Genomic DNA, 18,996 nt, shown 5'->3' with positions numbered 1-18,996 from the left:
TTCCATTTCTAGATACAGGCATGCTCATAAAAACTGAGCAAACCCAGGCCTGTGCTGGTCCCTGGTGGCCCGAGCTCTGCCTGTTGCCGGAGGCCAGGGGTGCAGACCGAGGGGAAGGGGTCGGCCGCTTTCCTAAAGCCAGTTGTCAGGCTGCTGACCCCTGGGAGGCAGCATGGTGCTTGGAAGGGCTTGCTGGGTACTGACCGCCTTGGAGAAAGGGGCTGTCAGTCACGGTGCTGGGCAGTGAGCACAGAGAAGGGGCAGAAATGGTCCCAACCTGGGAGAACATTGTGGTCTAGAGGTGGCAACAGCAAATTGGTAGAGGATTGAGACAAAGAGGCGAGGACAGAGGTGGCCCAGGGGAGGCTGGGAGGATTTGGGAAACCCACCCCCCACCTGGCAGCCTTAAAGCAGAAATCAGACTGAGCCACTTTCTGGTTTAAACTCTCACTAGTATTAAAGTGTGTAGTTGCTCAGTCGTGTCCAACTGATTGCAACCCCATGGACTATAGCCTGCCAGTCTCCTCTGTCCATGGACAATTTCAGGCAAGAATACTGAAGTGGGTAGCCATTTCCTTCTCTAAGGGATCTTCCTGACCCGAGGATCGAACCTGGGCCTCCCGCATTTCAGGCAGAGTGTTTACCATCTGAGCCACCAGGGAAGCGCCCTAAACTCTCACTGACATCCCTTAAAATGGAACCCAAGCTCTTCCTCTCATCCTACAACTTGGGTCTACCCTCTCTCCACCCCCCAGACACACTGAGCTATTTTCCTCCTCAGGTCAGTTACCACCAGGAAATCTCCCTGCCCTACACTGTGCCCTCATTCAGGGCTCCTATTAAGTGTCCCCTCCTTGGAAGGGCCTTCCTTGGTGACCCGCCCAAAGGGTTCCCCTGACATTCTCTGTGTCAGCCCCGCCCCTCAATGGATAAAACTCGTTACCATGTATAGTCAGTTCAATCGTCTGTTTAACTATTTTTGGCTGTCTCCCACTAAACTGTCACCTAAAACAGGGGCCATGTGAGTGCTTGATAAATATTTGCTGATCATCAGAAAGATTGTGTGTAGGAGGCATAATGGCTCCTCTGGCTTTGGAAGGTTGTGTAGGAACTGGGGAGGTGAAGAAAAGACATGCTTAGCTGTAATAATAGAAAACCCAACTATCAGTAACTTAAACCACAGGACATCTATTGCTTAGTTAGTGAGATGTCTGAATGTACATTGTCCTAAGGTTAATTCTGCAGCTTAATAATGTCATCTTTCCATCTGGCTTAGTCATTCAGGCTGCTATCAAAATCCCATAGCCTGGGCAGCTTATAACAACAGTCCAGAGGCTGGAAGTCCAAGATCAGAGTACCAGCATGCTTGAGTTCTGGGTGGAAGTCTGTTGACTTCTCCTTGTATCCTCACATGGCAGAAGGAGGGCATGAGGTCTCTTGGGTCCCTTTTGTAAGAGCACTAATTGCATTCATGGAGCTCCATCCTCATGATCTAATTACCTCTCATGGTCCTAACCTCCTAATTCCATCACATCGGGGATAAGGATTTCAATATCTGAAGATTTGGGGGATATAAACATTCAGTCCATTGCACTGTCTTCCACTCTAGTACCCTCAGCATGTTGGTACTTGTCCTTAAGCTTGATCTTTCATGGTCACAAGATGACTGCCCCAGCTCCAGGCATCACATCCTCATTCAACAGTGTCCAAAACAGGAACAGTGGGAAGGGAGCAAAGGTGGCCTTCTTCCATCAGAGAGGAGAAACTTTACCTTGCAGCATCCTGTTACTCACCACATGCTTCAGGGTTTCTTCTATATATTATTATGACTCTGAATGGCACCACATGCCCACTCAAGACCAATGAATGGTAAAGGGCAGAGACTGCTCTGAGAGCCTTAAACCAAGTGGGATTCATCTAATCACCTCTTAGGTTGTATGTGATTCAATCTGAGAAGGTTCTGTCAGTGGGAAGAAGGGCAGACAATAGCAGTAGCTGCTTCACTGTCTCTTGGGAACCTCCCAGTGCCCCGTAGGAGGCAAAGGGCTACCTACCCTAGTCCATAGAGCTTTAATTTTTTTTGTCATTTGGAAAAGCAAGGTTCAGAAATATGTTCTACATCACATAGAAAACTAGAAGGAAATAGAAGTTAGCCTCTATCTCTTATCCCAGTACCTAGGGTACTGCCCAGGGTGCTTGTGTGGCCCCTCTGAACACTGTTGCTTGTTTAATTGACATCCTTCCCACAAAACTGTGAGCTTCCCAAGTGCAAGGACCTTGAGTCTGCCCACACTCTGCCCCTGGCCCCTAGAACACAGTTTGCTGAGTAGATAAATAAATGGGTCTTCTGTGTATAGAACAGAGGACATCCTTGACCACGGCGTAACAGTCCTGGCAGCAAGCACGTAGTATGAAGCCTTTGGGCCCTTAGCTGATACAGGATGATGGCATGATGATGAATTTTACTCATGTAAATCTGCCCCGTGGAAGAGCGTAAGTGAAAATGGAAGGTACGGCCAGTCCTCACGGTGGGTAGAAGTTTCCAAGAAGGCGTCAGCTCTCAATCAGAGCTATTTGAAAACAAAACTGGCTGCCTCATGAGGCAGTCAACTCTGTTTTTGGAGGTGATAAGCATCTCTTGCAATGTATAAGGTAGAAACAAAGGCCACTCGAGGATTATGCTTCTGAGATACGTTGACTTAAGAGTATGTCACAACAGCATCCACAGAATTCCCATAACAGGGCCCTACTTTGATTTTAACAGCAGAGGAAAGTGGAAAACAGAAAAGTGAGGTGACATGCCAAGTCACGCAGTTTGTTTGTGGGAGAGACAGGATGAGAATGCAGGCCTTTAAGCCTCTGGCCCCTTCTCCTGCCTCCTTAGACATCTAAGGCTCTGTGATCCTAAGAGTTTTGACTCTAGCATTGTAAGGGTGTATTTCTCTAAGATTTTATGACCCAGAGCCAACTCTGTGATTCTAAGCACCTACGATGCTGCCCTCTGTTTCGGGGATCCAGTGTGCTCCTGCTCTGTTATTAAACTTAATTTAGTTTAAAATGATCGGCTTGTTTTAATTTCTATTACTTTGTGTGGAAGAAAAAAACCCACCCCAAACCCCAGTAGATGCTGGCCCTGTCTCCGGGCCTGCAGGTCCAACCATCCATCCTGGAACTGCTGTCAGTGACCTGCCAGGTATCAGAACGATGCAGGAGAGCTGTCAGAATCCTTGGATTGGACCAGACTCCAGCCAGTGCTGCCCCAGGAGGGGGCTGGGGGGCTCCCTCCTGGCCGCCCAGCCAGATGGGGACTGCTGTGGGGTTGCTGCTCAGTGGATGAGAAAGGGGGTGGGAGGGAAGAGGCCCAGAGTAAGCAGCGGGGAGTGAGGGGGGACCAGAGATGGTGGGTGTGCTAGCAGGCAGCAGATTCTTCCAAGGGTCCATTCCTGCAGACCCCCATGGGAGGCCCTGAGACGTGAAGCCATGGCAGGCTCCGGGCGATGAGCCTGCCTATTCACACACCTCCCCACAGCAGACGGAGAAGAACAGGCTGGTGGGGAGCCTTCCATGCACCAGCCCCAGGCGAGGGCCTCTGCATCTATCGATGCCTTTAATCAGCCGCCCTGTTTCTAGGCAGCAGCGCCCCGCACATGGGCTTGGTCCCTCCATCTGCCTTCCGAGAGCATCGGTCTCTGGCTTCTTGCAGCCCCCGTCTCTTCCCCTCTGGGGGATGCCCCCAGGAGGCTCCCTCCCCATCCCTTCCTCCTCTACATTCTCTTCCTCGGCGGGTTTGTGCGTCCCCTGCTTGTAGCCCCATGTCTGAGTGGATGCTCCCACATCCCCAGCCCCGGCCCAACCCTCCTGGGCCCAGGCCTGTGCCTGAAGCCTCACACTTGACGTCTTCCCTGGGCGGTCATGAATGTACCTCCTGCTCAACTGTGAACCTGAACTCAGGCGAGGTTTGCCTATCACCTCTGGACCCACATGTGCACCAACCAGTCCATACCCTTGGCATTTACAGGCTTCTCATCCTCCCCAGACTCTGTCAAGTGCTGAGACTAAGAGTTTCATTAAAAGCATCACTAGGGACTTCCCTTGTGGTCCAGGGGCCAAGACTCCGTGCGCCCAATGCAACGGGCCCTGGCTTGATCCCTGGTCAGGGAGCTAGATCCTGCATGCTGCAACTAAAGATCCTGCATGATGCCAAGAAGATCTGGTGCAGCCAAATAAATATATATTTTTAGAAAACCATTACTGAACTCAGAGAAACATGGTGATATAATGATACTATTCTTTTCCTCCATTAATGAATACTTGAAGTGAAACTATCATCCATATAGTCCTTTAGAGAGAGTCCATAGAATCCTTTAAAATTGCAAAACATTGTGAAACTGGAAAATTTTGGAAACACTTCACTACACCAATCACAGTGTCATTCATTTACTATTATTTGGCTCTTGTGCCAGCATTTATCATTCATGTGCCAGCACCGGGGCTAGAGATGAGTCAGTGAACAAATGACTGCAGTTCCTGCCCTCACAGAGCTTATATTCCAACGTGGAGACAGACAGTAACACTCCAGGTAGATATGTGTTAAGCTTCCACTAAGAACTATGTGCTGTTCTAAGTGCTTGACTGCATAAGCCCATCTAACTCTCACAGCAGTACCACAGGAAGGTCGTTTGACTGGCTTGTTGCACAGATAAGGAGGCTAAAGCAGCACAGAGAGATGCAGGAACTTGGCCAAGGCCACACAGCTGATGCGAGGGAAAACTTCTTTGTAAACTCATGCAGTCTGATTCCTGAGTCCATGCTCTTGACCATGGCTCTCTCAGGAGGCAAGCAATGATATAAATAAAGTGTGCAATCACAAACTGCGATAAGTGCTGGGGAGGAAAAGCCCTGGGTGCTGGGGATCAAAGAGAGAGGCTCAGCCTAGTCCCGGGGGCTGGGAAAGGCATCTTTGAAGAAGGGCTACCTCAGTGGAGACTGAGAGAATGAATGGATATAAACCAGGCGAACAGTTGTGGAAAGGGCACCACGGGCAATGGAAAGAGTCTGTGCAAAGGCCCTGAGGCAGCCAAGTTCAGCATAGGGAGGACAGTTCAAGCTAGTGTAGCAAAAATAAAATAAGGGAATATGTAGATGATGGGAAGTGATGTGGGGTGCAGGAGGATGGACACTGGGAGCAAGGAGATTTGGGGAAGATGAGGCTGGAACCTGCAGGCATCAGACTTTAGATTTTATCCATCCTGCATCAGGAAGGGTTGATAGCAGGGTCAGGTCCAAGTGACACCCACGTTCCTCCTGCCCTAGGGGGACACAGGCAGCTGGTGGCACGGTGGGATTTAGGGGGCTTGTAGAGACTTGGCTGGTCTAAACAGGCTCCATCAGTCACCCTGAAAGTCCACCACTGCTGAATCTGTCCTTGGGCTGGTGAGAAGCAATCCCTGACATCCAGTCTGGAAAGTCAGACATCTCCAGGAGGAATAAAGCCTAGAGCCTTTATCAAGTGCTACCTCAATGACCAGCATCTCCATCAAGAATGAGCCCCTGCTCAGCTCCAGTGAGAGGACTTTGCCAGGACACAAGGTGATGGGGAGGCAGCCGAATGGTGGACTGCTGTGCAGGGGACCCAGGCTGTGGCCTCAGGGCAGCTAAACCCAGTGATGTTTCCAAATTGGGAGCGATATCCCCCACGTAGAAACAGGAGGGTCTGGGAAGGCTTCCCAGCAGAGGTGATATTTGAACTGGACCCCAGGCTCATCAGGTGAAAAGGGGAAAGGCATTGCAGGTGGAAGGCCCAGCGTGGGGGACAGGAAGATGCGCTGGGGTCATGAAGAGAAGGGCGGGGAGCTTCTGCAGTCCTCAGAGACCCACCCCCAGGTATGGGTCTGGGGAGGTGGGCTTCTGAATCTAGGAGATGACTGAAATCATTATCTTCATTTAACAGATGGGGACATATTTTAAGAGTTTCTATTTTATTATTATTATTATTGGCTGTGCTGAGTCTTCGCCACTGTGCACGGGCTTTCTCTAGTTGTGGTGAACGGCTTCTCATTGCGGTAGCTTCTCTAGTTGTGAATCACGGGCTCTAGGGCACGTGAGCTTCAGGAGTTGTGTCTCATGGGCTTCATTGTGTCATGGCATGTGGAATCTCTCCTGGACCGGGGATCAAATCCATGTCTCCTGCATTTGCAGGTGGATTTTTTACCACTGGACCACCAGGGAAGTCCCAGATGGAGAAGGTGAGCTCAGAGTTTAACTGATTTTTCCCAAGGGCGCTCTGAAGAGCTGGGATCCAAACTGCATGACTCCAGAGGCGGGGCTCAGACCCTCCAAGATACATCACTTCCCATGTTTAGCAAATACCCCTGAGAAGCTGGATAGTATTGACAAGGCAGTGGGACACTGGAAGGTTCTAGTCCTGACAGCCACTCACTCTGCAGGTCTCTTCCCTCCTCTGGCCTCACATCCCTCATTTGCCAACAGAACAGCCTTTTTCTCCATCACAGGCTGCTGTGAGAGGTCAAGGAGACGGCAGAGGCCACAAGCCTTTGGGACGGAGACCCTGGCAGGGCCTGGGAGGGCCAGCTCCTGGGAGCGCAGAAGCTGCCAGACAAGGTGGGCTGAAGGAGGCTGGGAGGAGGGCCCTGAGATGGATGAGGCTGTCCCTCCCCCTCCTCCCCCTGCTGGGCCAGTGTAATCAGGGCTATCCATCACCCTCCCTGGGGCCATGGCAGCCTGCTCGGCAGCACAGCGACAGCATTGCCAGCTCATCCATATTTCATCAGCCTGGAGAGAGAGGAGCAAGGGAGGGAAGGATGGAGCCAGAGGGAACCTGTCCACCAAGCACGCCAGCCTTCTCACTCCAGGCAGCCCCTCAGTACAGGCTCTGTCCACTGGCCCAGGCCACGGGACAGGTGTCCTTACTGGAGTCACTCTGTGGTGTGGCTTGGGCAGATGAGACATAATAGAGACATAGATGGTGATGGTGATGATAATGATGGTGATGACAATGGTGATGATGATGGCAATGGTGGTGATGATGATGGGGCCGATAATGATGGTGATGCTGCTGCTGCTAATAGTGATGCTGATGACTTGTTCTCACATTGGAGCCCTGGCCTGGTGCCGGGCTCTGTGTAAACACTTTGTGTACTGCATTTTCTCATCCTCTGAATTACCCCATGAGGAGGGCTCTGCATGACCCTCATGTATAGATGAGGAATTTGAGGCTCAGAGTAGTAGGTAGCCTGCCTGAGACTCAGCTAAGACATGGCCAAGTTGAGGTTTGACTCTCATTCACTAGGGCCCCAGCATCTGTGCTGTAATCCCAACCATCACCCTTCCCTGCACGGGTCCAGAATCAGCAGACTTGGGTTTGAATCCTGGGTCCACCACTCCCTGGCTGAACAATCTTGGGCAATGTGTTCACCCTCTGTGTGCTAAGTCACTTCAGTCGTGTCCAACTCTTTGCGACCCCATGGGATGTAGCCTGCCAGGCTCCTCTGTCCAAGTTGATTCTCCAGGCAAGAATACTGGAGCAGGTTGCCATCCCTTCCTCCAGGGGATCTTTCCGACCCAGGGATCAAACCCACATCTCTTTATATCTACCTGCATTGGCAGGGGGGTTCTTTACCACTAGTGCCCCCTGGGAAGCCCCCTAAGCCTGTAAGATGCCTTGTGGAGCTGCTCAGAGCCTTTGGTAAATTACTGTGGCTCAGAGCTAGCTCCCCCTCCCCGCGCCCCAAACCCTTCAAGTCTGCTCAAATGCCACTGCAAGGCCTGGCCTGACCACCTCTCTTTAAATTGCAACGGCCCCATTCCCCTTGCCCTGTGCTCCTTGTCTACTTCCACGTCCCATATCACCTTTTCGTCTGTTCATTTACTGCTTTCTCTGTGGTTGGGCAGGTAAGCACTGGAAGGCAGGGGTCCCTGCTCAGCTGCATTCCACGTGCTAGGACAGAGATGGCGAAGGACAGGGAAGCTAGCATGCTGCAGTCCGTGGAGTCTCGGACTCAGACACGACTGAGCGCCTGAACGGCAGTAGGACAGCACCAGGATGGGCAGTTCACACGGGTTTTCTTGGGGAATGAACGCAAGACAGGAGTTCTCTTTCCCTTCCTCAGGGGCTTCTTAGAGGCTGGAGGACCCAGGGGATGAGATTTAGCTGGCAGGGTTGGGATGAGCTGGAGAGGCTGGGAGGGAAGTATTTGCAAAAGGGGAAGAAAACACACTAGGGGGACTTCCCTGGTGGTCTGTGGTTAAGAATCTGCCTTGCAACACAGGGAATGACAGAAGCTCAATCACTGGTCGGGGAACTAAGATCCCACATGCTTCGGGGCAACTAAACCAATGCATCACGACTGTGGAACCTGCACTATAGATCCTGAGTGCCGAAACCAAGACCCGACACAGCCTAATAAATAAAAGAACTTCTTTTTTTAAAAAAGAAAACACACTGGGTTCTGGGGTCAGGAGATGCAGTGAGGTATGGGGTTGGGATGGGCTTCTCCAGAGCAGGGCGTGGGTGGGTCTGTTTGCCATTTCAGATTTGTCTCCTAGCCACCCTCCCACCCCTCAGCTGCAGAGGGTCCATCAGCCTGGCCCGGAGCCTGCCCTTAGCCCTCGTATGCACCCCTAGTTCCCTCCTCTCCCAAAGGCCACCCAGATGGGCCCTTGCTGCCCCCACATCTTGACTTTTCTCTGATTTCCTGCTCAACCCTTCTTGGGGTCGAGCACCCCCATGCTTCTCAGTAACGGTGTTGATTTAATAAAAGGTCATTCCAACCCCGAGTCATAAATGTCAGAACTTCTCGGACTCAGAGATTCCAATCCTCTGAGGAGGGAACGAGCTCAGAAAGAAGGAGTGACCACTCGAGTCGAACAGTGAGGTCAGCCCAGTCCTGTGTCCCAGACTCAATGGATGAGGAGTCTCAGCGTACCACCCACGCCATTCTCTGCACCTCCCCAGCTCTCAGCTTCCGTAAATGCAGCCTGGCTTTTAAGCTCCGGAAAGAGCCAGGCGCCACCACCCAGCTCCCCAGCCTCTCACCCTGCCCCAGAACTCCCTGCCCAGCTGTGTGTGCTCCCTGCCCCAGCTGTGCTCCCTGCTCTGACCACTGCTCAGGAGCACACTCTGCCCCTCGGCCTTTGCACATGTGGTTCCTCTGCCCGGGAGCCTACTCTGCTCCAGCCAACGGCCACCTCATTCCTAGGATGCAGTATGAGTCCCCGCCTCTTTCAGGAGGCCTTTTGTGTCTGCCCTATGGTTGATTCTGCCAGCTTTGACTCACAAGGTGCCATGTATTGGGATGTGTGTGTTTTCAGATCTCCTCTGAATTTGAAGGGATGTGGAGGGGGTGTGGAAGGAGACAGGGCAATATGTGGGTTTATAGTTTTCTGCTCCTCCAAAGTCCTGTGATCTTGGATCAGTTAATTAACTCCTCCGAGCCTCAGTTTTGTCCTCATCTACAAAATGAGGCGAATGAAGGACCCCTTCCTTGGCCAACTCAGGAGTTGATATGAAAGGGCTGAAATATGCACAGATGAGGCCCACCCTTGTTCTTGGGGGTCACGAGCTGCAGTGAGCCCCAGTGGGCCTCAATCAGCAAGACAAGGCCTTCTTGGTTGGGACCCATGTTCTTCCCCATCTCCCCCATGGGTCCTGGCCCTGAGCTGGGTACGTGGGAGGATTCAAGATATATAGGAGAACTCATCTTAGGTATCAGGGCCATCCCCGGAGCTGTCCGTACCCACAGACTGCCTTCGCCTTGAGGATGGGGACAGAGTCTTTGGTTTTCTCTCCCCAGAACCCAGCACAGGGCCAGCTCAAAGCAGGGGCTCTGTTCCTGATCCTAGAACTAAGGGTGGGTGCCTGAGACCCTGGGAGTGTGCTTTAGCCCAGGACAAGCCCTCAGAGATCATCTCATCAAGCAGCATCACTGGGCCGATGGGGAAACTCAGGGCCAGAGAGGGGGTGGGGCAAGCTGAGCTCAGGGGACAGACCTATCTGGGTTTGGGTCCAGTTCTCCAACTTCCTGGCAGTGGGAACTTGGGCGAGCCTTTTGTCTCTCTGAGCCTCATTTCCCCATCTGCAAATGGGGCTAATAATGAGGGCTGTCATGGGGATGAAGTAGGATTTTCTCTCTGAGAGTGTATGTATAGCATCTCACCCGCTCTTGGTCTCCAATAAAGTTTTGTTTTCTTGCCCCCCCCCCCACTCCAGGGGGCAGATGGCAGATCTGGGGAAGGAGGACTTGAGGTGGGTGTAGAACCAGGTCACCTGTTCCCCGCCTCAGCTCCTTTCCACCCCTTTGATGAAAAGTAGCTGGCTGATCTCCTCTCTGAGCTGGCCCAGCCCAGGCAGCCAATACCTGATTCTACCCCAAGTGCCCTCTCTATGGCAAGGGGCTACTGAATCTCCCCAGGAGGTTCTAATCAATGCAGTGATGGGCAATTTCTGCCAAGATCCAGATCTGGTGTCCGCACCTTCTCCATTCCACGGACACCAGTCCCACCTCTCAAGTGGCTTCCAGCCCGGAAACTCTGCTCACTGAAGGTCAGTTCACCTCCCTCCCCAGCTCCCAGAGGAAGCGTTTCCCTCCTTCCTCCCTCCCAGACAGGCCCCGCTCCCCACACCAGGCACCCTGGAGAGAAGGAATAGACATATCTGAGCCACCACCGCTGGACCAGTGGGTCTAGATGACAGTGCCCCAGCCACGGAAGACACCTCAGCATGCAAGCCCAAGTGCGGTCGAGGGAAGGTACTTAGCAGCCAGAGAGTTCTGGATGGGAACCCCTGCTCTGCCCCTCACCAGCTGCCTGCTTCTAGGCCAGCCTCTCTGCCTCCCTTTGAATGAGGACCAGAATCCCTGCTTTGCATGTTTGTAGACAGAGTGCCCAGCGCAGCAGCATCTTCACTGCTGGCTACTCCTGCCCTGACTTTGGCCGCCGCATCTTCCTTGAAGGAAGCCTCATTCTCTGGTCTGGGCCTTTCTCACTGCTGCAGGCCCTGCCTGTCTTGACCACCTCCACCTGCTCACCCTATCCTGTGTCCAAGCTCTCCAGGGTCGGACTCTCCTTAACGTAGCCTCCTAGCATGGCACCTGCCTCGGGGAGCTCAGATTAACTAATTTAACTCTCATAACTGTCTTATGAGGACAGGATCACCAACATCTCCATTTTGCAGATGAAAAGACTGAAGCTTAATGAATAGCTTGCTTAAGGTCACGCAATTAGTAAGAGAGAGAGCTGGGATTCAAATCCAAGCACACTGGTTACCACACTCCCAGACTCCCCAGCTTCCCACCACTCATCCATCCGTCTCCCTTATCACCTGTTTATGCATCCTCTTTCCATCAAGTCATGGACCCATCCGCCCATCTGCTTACCCAATTATCAGCCATCCCTCCCTCCATCTGTGCTGCCCCACTTGGCCATTCCCCTGCCACCAGATTTTTTGCACTGACTACTGAGGCCACCATGGTGGCCAAGGTCCTACTCACATGCATATCAGATTCTGATTGGAAAGACTAATCAGGTGATGACAGGTCATTGCAATGACTGTGGTGAAGGGCCTCGAGTTCTGCAGAAGCACAGTGGGAGTGCCTGCCCCAGGCTGGGTGTACGGAGAAGGTAAGCCCTGGTCTGAGCCCCAGGGGAAGGGTGCCTGAGAGGGGAAGAGCATCCCTTTAAAGAGAAATGGAAAGGCTTGGCTTCTCAGGAGAGTGTGGCACACAAGGGTAGCTACACGTAAGCCTTTCTCGTTGAAGGTAGAATTCTAGATGAGGCTGAGGGTGGGGTGGAGGGGAGGCTGAGGTCAGGTGGCACAGGAGTATGGAACTAGGCCAGTGAGTAGGTAGTGGTGATGGGAGCCAGTGAAGGGTTTAAGTGGGGCAGTGATGCAGTGTAGGGCAACATTGGGTCCCAGAGCACTCTGGCCACTGCAGGGAAAAGAAGGTGAGGCCAGAGGCAGAGAGAGGGGAGCAGGCTGTTGTAGCGGGTCAGCTCCCAGTAGGAAGAACCCTGGACTGAGATGGTACGCCAGGAAGGGGTGGGAAGTGGGTGGGTTTGAGGCCTGTTCAGGACGCAGCCTGGATGGGCTGGATATGGGGCAGGGTACCACCTCCCCAGAGATGACCTCCAGGCCTGCCTCAGGGGCCACCCTCTGTGTCTTATACCCACAAGCTTTTGCATAGGCTCCTTGGCCTCCTTGGAAGAACCTGACTTTGAAGGTCATGTGAAAAATGTTAGCTTAGCCAGCAGGCTACAGAGAACTACTGCCTGCGTGATCAGATGCGGGTGTTAGAAAGACTGGCCCCAGGGATGGTCAAGGTCAGGTAGGTGTGGGGGAGGGATGTGAGACTATGGGTACCAGATCCCAACAGAGCCATTCTGTCTTCAGAGCTTCCTTCCCTGATGTACTCACCAATCCTAACCCAGGTTTCTCTCTTATGATTAAACATCCCACTCTGAACTTTCACATAATTTTCAGTTTTATATTTATATGTCTCATTGATTAATTAAGCATGTGTCTCTCTCTAAACTATATGCTCCATGAATATGGGGACATTATCCTTGTGTCGTCATTATATCCACAGCAACTAGCGCCGTCTTTGCATATGTGTGTTAGTTGCTCAGTTGTGTCTGATTCTTTGTGACCTTGTGGACTGTAGCCCACCAGGCTCCTCTGTCCATGGAATTCTCCAGGCAAGAATACTGGAGTGGGAAGCCATTCCCTCCTCAGGATCATCCTGACCCAGGCAGATTCTTTACTGTCTGAGCCACCGGAGAAGCCCTTGGCACATATCACTAAGTCACTTCAGTTGTATCCAGCTCTTTGTGACCCTATGGACCATAGCCTGCCAGATTTCTCTGTCTATAGCATTCTCCAGGCAAGAAAACTGGAGTGGGTTACCATGCCCTCCTCCAGGCATCTTCCTGACGCAGGGATTGAACCCTTGTCTCTGTTATCTCCTTAATTGGCAGGCGGATTCTTTACCGCTAGCACCACTTGGGAACAAACTAGGTGCTTAATAAATGATACAGTGTATTAAAAAGCAGAGACATCACTTTGCCAGCAAATGTTCGTATAGCCAAAGCCATGATTTTTCTAGTAGTCTTGTATAGATGTGAGAGTAGGACCAGAAAGAAACCTGAGTGCCAAAGAATTGATGCTTTTGAACTGTGGTGTTGGAGAAGACTCTTGAGAGTCCCTTGGACTGCAAGGAGATCCAACCCGTCAATCCTAAAGGAAATCAATCCTGAATATTCATTGGAAGGACTGATCCTGAAGCCAAAGCTCTAACACTTTGGCCAACTTATTGGAAAAGACCCTGATGTTGGGAAAGATTGAGGGCAGGAAGAGAAGGGGGTGACAGAGACTGAGATGGTTGGATAACGTCACAGACACAATGAACATGAGTTTGCGAAAACTCAGGGAGACAGTGAAGGACAAGGAAGCCTGGCGTGCTACAGTCCATGAAGTTGCAGAGTTGGACACAACTTGGCAACTGAACAACAGCAACAATAAATGATGGGTGAATAATGAGTGAGTGATCCTGGTTGGAGTGTGGGCAGTGCTTGGATCCCTGGGTACAAGGTTAACTGGGAAGAAGCTGCCAGTTGGTAGAACCTGGAGGCCAAGCTTAGATGAACTCTCAACTCCCCAACACCCACTTTGAGGAATATCTACAGAAAAATAAATTTTAAGAATTCTAAAATGCGAAGTGGGTGCAAAAAGACCATCAGGCCTCCCAGAAGAAAGCTGGCAGGGCTCAGGGGCTGCCCATTTTTCGGGATTACTCATCTGGTGCCAGCAGCCTTCTATTGGCACAGAGAATGGAGCTGCAGCCCCGGCTGTTTTGTACATAGGGCCTGGATCTGGACCAGGTACTAAATAAAGGCTGGAACAAAACGTGCCACATTTTCAATCCTGAACATATCTCAGTGTCAACAATAAAATATATGTTTTTAATTTTTAACAAACTACAAAGTGAATGAGATTTGCTTTTTAACATCTGGTGCACCAGTTGAATCCAGAAGCCTGATGTGAAGGGGAAAAAGCTCCATCCAGGGCTGGTCTTGCCTCTCTGTGCCAGCTTCCATACAGGCTGACTCTGTGGTCAGTCACTTTGCTCTGGGAGTCTCCATTTTCTCATCAGTAAAATGAGGAAAGTATCTTCTCCCCACTCAACTCACAGGCATGGAGGCGATTTTGGAGGTTAAAATACACTGAAAACCAAAGGGCATTGGATAAGTAGGAAGTGTCACTTAGGCAAATTAATTAGGTATTAATTAGGCAATACTTCTAAGGTATTTGAGGTACCTTTCAAAAGCCAGGATACTGAAGCATCTGTATCTCTTTCCAAGCTCTGTGGTACATGTGAATATGTTTTTTGATCTGCTGGCTTCATTCTCTGCATCTCCCAATTCACAAAGAGAAACTGAGGGGTTCAGTTCATCTTTCTGCCTATGGCTACATTATTAGGCCCTAGCCAATGGGCTGGCTGCCTCCACATCAGACTCCTGCCCCCTGTCCAATCAGCTGCAGCTGATGGCTTACATGACAGGCTTTCTAATATGCTTTTCATTGGGGTCACGAAGAGTCGGACACTTACTGAGCGAGTTCACTTTCACTTTCATGCATTGGAGAAGGAAATGGCAACCCACTCCAGTGTTCTTGCCTGGAGAATCCCAGGGACAGGGGAGCCTGGTGGGCTGCCGTTTATGGGGTCGCACAAAGTCGGACACGACTGAAGCGACTTAGCAGCAGCAGCAGCAGCGGCAGATAGGTGCTATTATTGTGTCCATTTTATAGGTAAGGAGAGTGAGGCACAGGAGAGATAACCCAACCAATGACACAGAGCTATTAAAATCCAGAATCAGGATACACTCCTTCCACTGTCTTGTTCATCTTTATCTCCAGGGCTTCTAGGAGTGCCTGGCACGTAATAGGCACTCCGTCTGCATTTGCCAAGTGAGAGTTTAGGAATAATAACACTTATTTTACAGGTTTATTATGAAAATTAAGTAAGTTAATATTAGTGAAAGCATCTGGCCTTGGCCCTGGGATTGAGTGGTGGTGAATAAATATTGGTTTAATTCACCTGTGGATCATTTACACATCCTCCCTTATGGCTTGGGGGCCATTGCTCCAGGCAATCACAGGAAGAAGGCTAACCCTCAGGCAGGTGTTCTGCAGATGGTGTTGGCCTTAGAGCCTGGTGACCTTTCTTTTCCTCTTTCCTTCTGTTCATCCTGAGCATCTGTGAAACCTATTTGCCAGTGGAGTTGGTGGTCGAGGTAAGCCCCTCTCTGACCATCCTCCCCAAGCCTGCCTCCCTCCTCTCCTATGTGACCTTACCTGCCCCCATCAACACACACTCCTGCTGCAGGACTCATTCTGGGCTTTTTCTCTCCTGCTACCCGGCTCCTGGGAGGCTTCCTGTCCAGCCTTCCAGAATATTCTTTTCCGGCCAGAAACCACCTCTCCCATTCGCTGCTCCACTGCTTCTTGATCTATACCTCTCTTAAGATATTTTGCAATGGGGACACCACTGATTACCCCATAATGCTCATTCATGGTGGGGTGGGCATGCGTGTCTGGGCAGGTCCACACTGGCCCTGTGACTTGGGCAGGTCACCTCTCCTTCCTGAGTCCATGCTTCCTATGGATAAAAACAGAATTAAATAATCCCCACTTGGCAGAACTGTGAAGGTTAAATCAAGTGATTAAATTAGAATAAATAACAAATGTTAGTTCCTTTCTACATATGATGCTTGTTGTTCAGTTGATGAGCCGTGTCTGTCTCTTTCCAACCCCAAGGACTGAAGCACACCCTGCTTCCCTCTCCTTCACTACGTCCCGGAGTTTGCGCAGATTCACGTCCACCGAGTTGCTGATGCCATCTAACCATCCCATCCTCTGCTGCTCTCTTCTCCTTCAGTCCTTTTCTGATCTGACAGTCTACAGCACAATACGTAAAGGAGCGTCGGGTCCAGCGCTTTTCAAATTTCTTTTCCACTGAGCGGAACCGTGTTTCCCACAGAAAGTTAAGCAGAAGTTCAGTATATAGGAACAGATCCGCTGGGGCTGCTCGTGTGGAGGCGGAACCCAGAGCTCCATCCACTTGGCTCCTCCCCCTGGTCTCCCGCTCACCCCAGGTCCCTAGGCACCCCTGTGAGCCCCCAGGCCCCTCAGTGATGTTTGGAAGCCTCTCAAGTGGGCTCCCCACCCAGAGGGGATCCCTGGACCGTTTGTGACACGGGATCAGGAAACTCAGAATAAGGGCGCTGCGAGCGGCATGCGGGGTCTGCTGTGGGGGGATGTTTCTTTTTTCTGGTTGGGAGAGTATGTATTCTCTTCACAGAGTTTGAGAAAAACAAGTGAAGAAGCTGCAGGGTTGTTCCCCCCACCCCCCCGCCCCACCTAAGTCAGATCTAGTGAGGTATATATACTTTACATAGAGTAAAATTCCCTTTTTAAAGTATACAGTTTAGCAGGTTTGAACAAACAGATACAGTCATGTAACCATCACAGTCAAGATACAGAACGTTTCCACTTGCTTAAAACTTCCCTCCTACTCCTGGCAGTCAGTCCCTCTTCCTACCCCCAGCCCCTGGGAACCCCTGACTCGATGAAAAATAATTCACCAGTTTTATTTCTGTCCCTATGGTGTTGCCTTTCCCAGAATGTCACGTGCAGCAAATCAAACAGTGGTTACTTTTGGTTTCTGGCTACTTTCATTTCCCACACAGTGTCTGGGAGTCATCCCTGTGGTCACATGGATCCATATTTGTTCCTGTTGGCCACCGAGTAATATTCCGTTGTGTGAATGACCACAATTTATTTATGGCTGATGGATATTTGGGTTGTTTCCAGCTTTTGGTTGTTATGGTTGAAACTGCTATGAATATTCCTATAAAATTCTGTGTGAACAGAAAGTGTCATTCCCCTCGCATAAATATTTAAGAGTGTGATTGTTGGGTTAGATAGTAAGTTTATATTTAAATTCACAACAAACTGCCAAACTGGAGTTAATTTTTGGTGAGTGAACTGTGTTCCTTTGTCTGTGACCATGTGACTCACAGTTTTATAAGGGTTGCTTTGTACTTTTGGTGAGTGAATTACGACTTTCTATGTTGTCTCTCCCAAGGACATTTGCATTTTAACCAGAAACAACTGTTCCATGCAAGAATCGCTCCCCCATCATGTAAGTCAAAGGATTAGCTTCTTCCTTCATGAGGAAATGTTTCCCCTGAGCTAGCAGGTAGGAGAAGGTGATCCTAGGCAAGGAGAGATGGGAATGCCATGTGGGGTACCAGTGAAGCATGTGTTAGCCTAGAACTGCAGGTAGATGGATCCCTGGATCCCCTAAGTACGCTGACACCCAGAATTCTGCAAGGGAGCGTGACCAGTGTGGAAGCAGTTCTGGAAAGAAGGGGGCTGCTGGAGTGGTTCTTCCCTCCTATCACCATCCCTTGCTGTTTTTGCTCAAGCCCCTCTCAGATCCCATGTTTGCTACCAGGTGCAAAACAACCACTTTTTAGGCAAAGACGTGACAGAGGAGAGCTCTCCGGGGACCATCTCGCCTGCCCCATGCAAACAGTGGCAGAAGCAGAGCAGAAATGGCCTGCAAAGAGAATTCAGTTTTATTTCATGCATATCTTTGACTTTGTCCATCCACTTCTCTCCGACTAACATTGAGTGGGCACCTATTATGTGCCAGGTACTGCGTAAGTACTTTAGTCAGTGTTAGTCACACAGTCATGTCCGAATCTTTGTGACCCCATGGACTGTAGCCCACTAAGCTCCTCTGTCCATGGGATTCTCCAGGCAAGAATACTGGAGTGGGTTGCCATTCCCTTCTCCACAGGATCTTTACCACCCAGGGATTGAATCCAGGTCTCCTGCATTGCAGGCAGATTCTTTACCATCTGAGCCACCAGGGAAGCCCATGTAAGCACTTTACATGCAGTAATTTTTTTCAATCAACATGAAAATCTATGAGGGAAATTCAATTATCAGCTCCATTTTACAGAACAAGAAGCTGGGGTTCAGAGGTATGAAGAAAATCCCCTAAGATCATTATCAATTCTGACACTGCATGCCTCCATGCCTCTGCATATAGGGACTTGCTCAAATGCGTGACTAATGAGTGAGAGAATGAAAGACAAAAGGAACTCCCATTTTACTGGTGGAAAAGCTGAGGCCCCTCTATAGATGAGCCGCTTAACCAGGTCATTCAGTGAGGCAGACTGGGAAGCTGGAGGGCAAGGCCTGAGGGTGGGACTGGGTTTCCCTGATGCCCCCAACCCCCAGCCTCCCAACCATGTTCCACTTGAGCCAGGCGCCCCAGAGTCAGCCAGGCTCATCCCAGGCCTCACACTCTGATGCTTTCTTCCTCCACGAGACTCTCCTTACACTCTCCCCGGAGCTTTCCAAAGCTTGCCCCTGGGCAGCTCTTCCCAGAAAACCTTAAGGCAGCTTCTAAATCCTTCTACTCTTGCTCTCACACCCTCCAGCACCAGCCTGCCGCAATGGCATGCATAGCCCATGAATCAAGCCACCTCTTCAGTTTTTCAGTTCTTCAAATTATTCTTGCTCTCTCTTAGCTCTCTCTTCTCTGTGCAATGCAGGGAGTTCCCTCCTTGGATTTATTCTCCCAAAGAAGCTTTGTGTTCAGTACAAATGTCTCTTAGCAACATGTTGTAACTCATCTTCTCATAGAAGGTATTTCGCTGATGATCAAAGGTCTATTTTTATAGACTTTTTTCTTCTCAGGATTGCAATAAAATTTGTCTCATATAGGTACAGAGTGTTTTCTTTCAGTGATCCTCATGAGAACCACAGGTGGTGGGTATGACTTGTCCTCACTGCACAGATGAGGGGCTGCAGAGAGAACTGGCTGTTTGGGCACTGCGGTATGTCCAGACCCCGTTGTTGTTCAGGCGCTAATTCATGTCTGACTCTTTGTGACCCCATGAACTGCA

At 50.5% G+C, this 18,996-nt stretch overlaps 1 long non-coding RNA gene across 1 annotated transcript; it reads right to left on the bottom strand.

Annotated features, from left to right (window-relative positions):
* Nucleotides 1–13,945: 13,945 nt before the first annotated feature.
* Nucleotides 13,946–14,465, bottom strand: LOC120858592. The gene is made up of 2 exons (XR_005719905.1): nt 14,330–14,465; nt 13,946–14,235 (listed from the first exon to the last, which is right to left on the bottom strand). It is a non-coding gene; the product is annotated as an uncharacterized LOC120858592 (long non-coding RNA).
* Nucleotides 14,466–18,996: the final 4,531 nt, after the last annotated feature.

The sequence above is a fragment of the Oryx dammah genome, unplaced genomic scaffold (assembly GCF_014754425.2).
Source record: "Oryx dammah isolate SB20612 unplaced genomic scaffold, SCBI_Odam_1.1 HiC_scaffold_29, whole genome shotgun sequence".
NCBI classification, from domain to species: domain Eukaryota; kingdom Metazoa; phylum Chordata; class Mammalia; order Artiodactyla; family Bovidae; genus Oryx; species Oryx dammah.
This window is presented reverse-complemented; position numbering and strand designations above follow the sequence as displayed.